The sequence below is a fragment of the Bactrocera neohumeralis genome, unplaced genomic scaffold, assembly GCF_024586455.1.
Source record: "Bactrocera neohumeralis isolate Rockhampton unplaced genomic scaffold, APGP_CSIRO_Bneo_wtdbg2-racon-allhic-juicebox.fasta_v2 ctg2424, whole genome shotgun sequence".
NCBI classification, from domain to species: Eukaryota; Metazoa; Arthropoda; class Insecta; order Diptera; family Tephritidae; genus Bactrocera; species Bactrocera neohumeralis.
This window is the reverse complement of record NW_026090147.1, coordinates 12049-20081: the sequence shown is the minus strand read 5'-3', so window position 1 is coordinate 20081 and position 8033 is coordinate 12049. Positions and strand designations below refer to the sequence as shown.

At 37.1% G+C, this 8033-nt stretch overlaps 1 long non-coding RNA gene across 3 annotated transcripts; it reads right to left on the bottom strand.

Moving 5' to 3' along the window:
• Positions 1–4559: 4559 nt before the first annotated feature.
• LOC126766761 (uncharacterized) lies at positions 4560–6476 on the bottom strand. Of its 3 annotated transcripts, none has more exons than XR_007668950.1 (4): positions 6391–6476; positions 6079–6315; positions 5895–5972; positions 4560–5808 (listed from the first exon to the last, which is right to left on the bottom strand). It is a non-coding gene; the product is annotated as an uncharacterized LOC126766761 (long non-coding RNA). The 3 variants fall into 3 exon arrangements; XR_007668949.1 differs by having other exon boundaries at positions 4560–5617; positions 5697–5808; positions 6079–6426; XR_007668948.1 differs by having other exon boundaries at positions 6079–6426.
• Between the last annotated feature and the right edge of the window lie 1557 nt (positions 6477–8033).

Here is an 8033-nt window from a genome sequence, read left to right as displayed (position 1 = left end):
TGCGCTTTTCGTTTTCTTCTTCTTGAAAAATTGGGCATTCGTCTCTCCTATTCTAGCAAGTTAATATTACAATATGTTTAGAATGTCGATAGTTTTTCTCTATCTTACTTACGTATTCTCCCATTCAATTGAAAATTCCAGAAAATGTAACAGTGTTAGTGAACAGCTGAAAATGTTTCAATGTGTTTGTGCAATCTGTTATAGTGCCCATACACGAGCACACAAGTGCGTTCGATCGGTATGAATTCGTTTGCCCATACACGACAAACAAATCCATTTTGCGTTCGTTTTTCACAGAGTTAACATGTGCGACAGGCAAGCGGAACATTTCTTGGAATTTATTTCTAATGTAGCATTTTTATCTATTTCATGGTATTTCGTTAATAAGTTATTCCAACTTTTTTTTTTCTTACACTATGTACATATATGTATGAGCGCTTAGGCAAAAAGCGAAAACTTTGAAGAGTGATTTCTCGGTTTTTCATTTTTACGATTATTCTTAATTGGCGGGCAGGATAGAAAAAAAACTAAACGTCGTATGGAATTAGGGCAAAGTTTATTATCATTGACATAAAATTATCTTTTTTAAACAGCATAAAGTAAAATTCTTTCGATCAAAAGCCACTATTTATTAAATTTTTAATAAAATTTTAAATTTTACACTTTTTTTTGGAATTTTCTTAGTTTAACTAAAAGATAAATTAATAAAAAATATGAATCTCTTTGAAGTTTTTGTTTCCGATAGAAATTGCGACCTGCATCCTGCCCGCCGTCCGAAAAATGTACATGCGAGATGCATCGGGTAATTGCTTCCCAAAGGCAGAATATCAAAGATTTCGTATCCAAAAAATTTGTGAAAGATATTCAAATATATAACTACAAAGCCTAGAAATTTCGCTTGAATCAATTATTTCTTTCCCTCCCAAAAAAATCCTCAAAAAATCGATTTTTTGAAGCCTCGAAAGCAGGCTCTGCCCGTAACACTTGCCATTGTCCGCGATCTTCACTGTTCGGCGACACGAGAGAAATGAGATTTTGTGCGCCGACAACGCCATACACGATAAACATGTTCGCGCACCGATCGTAAAAAATCAAACATTTTCGCGAACATAGATCGGTTCGCGAACAAGCCCATACACGATAAACCGCAAGCGCACACATACCGATCGAACGCACTTGTGTGCTCGTGTATGGGCGCTTTTACCTCCGTCTTGCAGGGTTAGAGCCGGCAAGATGTGTCTTCCAATAAAATCGATTAAACTAGCGCAGGCACCGATTATAATGAGGGAATGTAAGTTTTCAAGTAGTTTTCAGCCAAAACTGTGTTTTCGTTTGACAGATTTTACATGAAAACACGTTTTCGTTGTCGGTCCGAACATAGTATAAGTTTTCAAGTAGTTTACAGAGAAATCTGGTTTTGAATGTGTTTTCGTTTGACAGATTTCACATGGACGAAAACACAAGTTTTAGGCCGAAAACCAGTTTTTCTCACGAGTAGAGTACATTGAGATTTAAGAAATGTTGTTGATGATTGGTAGGTTTTAAACAACATTTCAAAATGGAATATACTTCATAATAATGATTTCAACTAATTTAGGATGAATTTGACGATTACTTCGAATTTTCTTCAAGAAACAATTGTTGATTTGATGTTTCTTCGCAAAACAAGGTTTGCCATATTCACATTTTACTGAAAAAAAGTATCAAAAATTGGTACTAGATTTCTTGAGAGCTGCGTACTAGCACAAGTAAGTTTGTCGCAGGAAAGTATCTTGACCGTTTCTTAAGCGTTTTTTTATATGAAGTTTTTACGTTTCTTGAGAGCTGCGTACTAAGCTTAAATGAAAAATTCATTGCAGAGCAATTAAGTGTCACAGATGTGGATGTTAACCTAGTTGTTGAGTTCTTACCAAATTTACCAAAAGAAGCGCCAGATCATGTCATTATTGAATATGGCCCAATACAGGTAATGTTTACACGCAGTAGGTGGTGAAGATAGCAAAAATCCTTGGTGAACATTATGGACTATTATAAACATTTTATAAATATTTATTTATTTTTTTTATTATTCAGAATTGCAAAAGTGTAAACTCATTTTTTTATGTAATCCAACAACAATTTTTTTAAACAAGTGTAAAAATTTATAATTTTATGATTTTACGATGCTTTATGACGGGTTGTGAGTACCCCAACTATTTTTGTAATATTTATTATTAAATTACTTGCCCTTGTCCTGTTTTATTCATCAACCAGTAGACGCAGATAAAACTCGAAAGGACGAGGCGACAAACCAATTACGTGAAAACAAGGAAAGAGTAAAAACTGAACAAGAACTGATAGAACATGTGAAAAATCGAATGGTTAGATTATATATAATATACTAGATTCATCAAGGTTGAGGTTGATTGACTTCGCCGGAGCCAGAAATATGGTTATCTGTAGTACTAGATTCCAGCATAAGAAGATTCGTCAAGCTACCTGGCTGTCTCTGGATCGAAAAACTACCAACCAGATCGATCATGTTGTGATAGACGGAAGACACGTCTCCAGTGTTTTAGATGTGCGTGCGCTCCGTGGTCCTCACATCGACTCGGACCACTATCTTGTTGCAGCCAAGACTCGCACCCGCTTCTGTGCGGCACGCCAACAAACACAAGGAAGGTTCGACGTCGAGAAGCTGCAATCACAACAGACAGCCGAACGATTTTCTACTCGGCTTGCACTCCTGCTCTCTGAGAGCACTCGTCAACAACTCGATATAAGGGAACTGTGGGACGGCATTTCAAACTCCTTACGTACAGCTGCAACCGAAACCATTGGTTTTCGGAAAGTGCAAAAGAACAGCTGGTACGACGAGGAGTGCCGTGGCGCAGCGGAGAGAAAACAGGCTGCCTACCTCGCAACGTTACGATCGACCACTACACGTGCGGGATGGGATAGATACCGAGAGTTGAAGAGGGAAGCGAGACGCATTTGTAGACAGAAGAGAAAGAGGCTGAAATGCGTGAGTACGAAGAGCTTGATAAGCTGGCCGACAGGGGTAATGCTCGAAAATTCTACGAAAAAATGCGGCGGCTTACGGAAGGTTTCAAGACCGGAGCGTATTCCTGTAGAACCCCCAAAGGTGATCTAGTCACTGATGCCCAGAGCATACTTAAATTATGGAGGGAACACTTCTCCAGCCTGCTGAATGGCCCATGAAGAAGTTCGAATAGCAATTGCCCGCCTGAAGAACAACAAAGCGGCAGGGGCCGACGGATTGCCGCCGAGCTATTCAAACACGGCGGCGAAGAACTGATAAGGAGCATGCATCAGCTTCTTTGTAAAATATGGTCGGACGAAAGCATGCCCAACGATTGGAATTTAAGTGTGCTATGCCCAATCCATAAAAAAGGAGACCCCACAATCTGCGCCAACTACCGTGGGATTAGCCTCCTCAACATCGCATATAAGGTTCTATCGAGCGTATTGTGTGAAAGATTAAAGCCCACCGTAAACAAACTGATTGGACCTTATCAGTGCGGCTTCAGACCTGGCAAATCAACAGCCGACCAGATATTCACCATGCGCCAAATCTTGGAAAAGACCCGTGAAAGGAGAATCGACACACACCACCTCTTCGTCGATTTCAAAGCTGCTTTCGACGGCACGAAAAGGAGTTGCCTTTATGCCGCGATGTCTGAATTTGGTATCCCCGCAAAACTAATACGGCTGTGTAAACTGACGTTGAGTAACACCAAAAGCTCCGTCAGGATCGGGAAGACCTCTCCGAGCCGTTTGATACCTCACGAGGTTTCAGACAAGGCGACTCCCTATCGTGCGACTTCTTCAACCTGCTTCTGGAGAAAATAGTTCGAGCTGCAGGACTAAATAGAGAAGGTACCATCTTCTATAAGAGTGTACAGCAGTTGGCGTATGCCGATGATATTGATGTCATCGACCTCGACACCCACGCCGTTAGTTCTGCTTTCTCCAGGCTGGACAAGAAAGCACAGAAAATGGGTCTGGCAGTGAACGAGGGCAAGACGAAATATCTCCTGTCCTGACTGAGTAGGCAATTGAAAAGTAAATTCCTCTCTCGACGAACAAAAGCTAAACTCTATAAGTCGCTCATAAGAGGCTTGGGCGATGACAGCATCCGATGAGTGGACGTTACGAGTTTTCGTGAGAAAAATTCTGCGAAAGATTTATGGTCCTTTGCGCATTGGCCACGGCGAATATCGCATTCGATGGAACGATGAGCTGTATGAGATATACGACGACATTGACATAGTTCAGCGAATTAAAAGACAGCGGCTACGCTGGCTGGGTCATGTTGTCCGGATGGATGAAAACACTCCAGCTCTGAAAGTATTCGACGCAGTACCCGCCGGGGCAGGCAGAGGAAGAGGAAGGCCTCCAAGCCGTTGGAAGGACCAGGTGGAGAAGGACCTGGCTTCGCTTGGAATATCCAATTGGCGCCACGTAGCGAAAAGAAGAAACGACTGGCGCGCTGTTGTTAACTCGGCTATAATCGCGTAAGCGGTGTCTACGCCAATTAAAAAGAAGAAGAAGAAGATTCATCAAACAAAAAGGGGAATGACCCTGAATAAAAGTAAGTAAATTATATAAGTTCTCGATATTACTTTTATTTGTGACCACTGTATGAGACCTTTAGAAACAGTTGTAAAAAATGTGCGTTGCTTGGCGTGTAACAATACATTAGTAGCGCCAAAACACTATAGTTGCAACAATTTACCCAATGTCTGAATTGTAAAATTCGATATTGTTCCGAAGATTGTCGTATGAACCCTGCAAGACGGGTATCTGTTAGCAAACGTGTAAGCGACTTGTTATTGATAACTTTTGCATACGTTAATTTGTTACTTTTCTTCAGAGAGTGGGAAAAAAGTATCACTTCGCCATTTGATGTTCAATGGTTTTCTCCTTTTCAATGGCTAATATCGCATGCTGCCCAGTTCTGAGATATGACATACATCTGATAACAAATCTCTTTACAGTTTGTTGTAACAAATACTTTTGTTAGCGCATAAACTACCTATGTGTTATGCATAATAAAAAGTATTTGTTTTTAAAATTTCTGTTAGTGTTATTATTTTGGTTAACAGTTTGTTGCCTTTAACATATAAACATGTTAGCAGTTACAAGGAGTAACTAGCATATCTGTTACTTCGATTTGTTACTTCTAACAAATTCAATTCTTATGATGCGTTATTTAATTGTAAAATCATTTTACGTAAATTAAGTTTTTAAATTAATTAATACCATACGTATGTATATATAGCGTGAGAGGAATCATCAATTTCATAAATACATTTTGTTAATATAGACTTTCAAAGTTGTTAATAGATAACTATCTTGTAATTTTTAACGTAAATGTACATATTATTGCAAGTTATATTAACAGAAAACAAAACGAAGTATAGATATAACTTTAAGGCAACAATTACATGAAGTTTCTTTCTATAACTTTTGGTGCTTGCTACTATTGTCAACTCTTTGTAAGTTTCTGTTTGTTTGATGTTAAACACTGACCCAGCGATGCCGTGTCCTTCAACGTTTATTAAATGCTGTTGGAATAGCGCCTCAAAACATTAACCACACAATCCTCAGATAACTGTAGTAAAGAACAAAATATTGTATTAGTAAAATTCGCTAATTGGAAGCTATTTGTGATAAGCTCAGTTGTTTCTAACGCTATTCACTGTTTCATCTGGATGTCATAAGAGATATAGCAAAGTTTCTCCCTCATAATTCACTTTTAAAGGCAGCGGTTTGATAACATGTATAACCACCAAGCAGTTTCAACTGTAGAAAAGTAATTTCATAATTTTATTTAACTTCTGTTGTCTAACTTTATTTTTATACTAAAGTATGTACTAAGTGTAACTAACCTTAAACAGATATCATGTCCAACAATGTCCAGTCGTTTTTGTAAACTTACTTCAATAGTTTTTTCTCGTATTTTTAATCTGCAAAAAAGAAAGTTTTAGTTAAAAACATTCGCCTTGATTTCTATATATAGGTTCATTTAAAATAATTATTCGTAGTTAAAATATTTATCAAATAAGAGCTTACTTGTTGAAATGCCAAAATTAACCAAACTATTGCGAATTGTTCAGCTTTAGTTATTAATAATTTTTCTTGAAAAATTGTGTATCACCTTTTCTCTTTAAACATATTAATATTTCGATAAGTTTGAAAGCGCTTTGTTCCATTCAATCGAAAATTGCACACAATGTAACAGTGTTGGTGAACAGCTGGAAATTTCTGAATGTGTTTGTGCAATCTGTTACCTCCGTCTTGTAGGGAAGGCTTTAAATAAACACGATCGAGGAAACAGCCAATAAATGCATGGAAGTAAGTGTAAATAAATAACTTGCACATTACATTTTTTAACATTTGCGATACTTTCAGAAAAATGCATTATAAGCCGGAAATTGTATCAGATTGTGCAAATTGTTCGTCCAATGGCCATGTATAGACAAAATAACAACAAAGAACAGTTTCTCCAGTCACTTCACTATGTGCAATCGCCAATAGTGAATACAGAAAAAAAGTATTGTGTGAACACTTTGAAATAACTTTTTGTAGCGTTTTGTCCAGCATTTGCGGACTGTAAACCTGTTACTGCTGTAAACGTAATGTTCCCGAAAACATTTATTATTATTATATTTAAATTTCTTAATACGAATAGTTCCATATTGAATAATTTAAAATATAATCAAACAAATAACTCCTAGCAAGAGGCGAGGTAGCCGATGCACCAGTTTTCTGTGGCTAATGAATGACAAAACAAATAACGTATAGAACAGTTTTCTGTAACCCATAAGTGAACCTAACAATAACAAAATAAACTATTTTCAGTAAAATTGCCCATACACGAGCACACAAGTGCGTTCGATCGGTATGAATTCGTTTGCCCATACACGACACACAAATCCATTTTGCGTTCGTTCTTCACAGAGTTAACATGTGCGACATATAAGCGGAACATTTCTTCGAATTTATTTCTAATGTAGCACTTTTATCTATTTCTTTGTATTTCGTTAATAAGTTATTCCAACTTTTATTTTTCTCAATTTTTATATTTATCACTTTTCATTTGCCAAATTGTGAATTCATTTTTTATAAGATCAATAAATTCTGATACGAAATCTTTATTATGGGAAGAGCCTGCTTTAGAAGCTTCAAACAATCGTTTTTTTCGTTTTGCTTAAATTTCCTTAAAAATTATCTAAGGATATGTCCCAAAGTTATAGATGGGAATTCGAAATATTATCGAAGCTAGAAGGGAAGTGACCGGGCGTCTAGCAGATATACATATGTACATATGTATGTATGAGCGCTTGGGCAAAAAGCGAAAACTTTGAAGCGTGATTTCTCGGTTTTTCATTTTTACGATTATTCTTAATTGGCGGGCATCATTGACATAAAAGTAACTTCTATTCAAACAAAAAAAAATTTAAGAAAAGTCAACTTTTAAACAGCATAAAGTAAAATTTTTTTGGTCAAAAGCCACTACATATTTATTCAACTTTTAAAATTTTTTTAAAATTTGACACTTTTTTTAGAATTTTCTCAGCTTAACTAGAAGATAAATTCATAAAAAATATGAATCTCTTTAAATTTCTTGTTTCCAATAGAAATTACTACCTGCATCCTGCCCGCCGTCCGAAAAATGCACATGCGAGATGCATCGGGCAATTGCTTCCCAAAGGCAGAATATCAAAGATTTCGTATCCAAAAAATTTGTGAAAGATGTTCATATTTGTATATAACTATAAAGCCTAGAAATTTTGCATGAATCAATTATTTCTTTCCCTCCTAAAAAAATCCTGAAAAAAGTTGATTTTTTGAAGCCTCTAAAGCAGGCCTTAACACTTGCCATTGTCCGCGATTTTCACTCTTCGGCGACACGAGAGAAATGAGATTTTGTGCGCCGACAACGCCATACACGATAAACATGTTCGCGCACCGATCGTGAAAAATCAAACATTTTCGCGAACATAGATCGGTTCGCGAACAAGCCC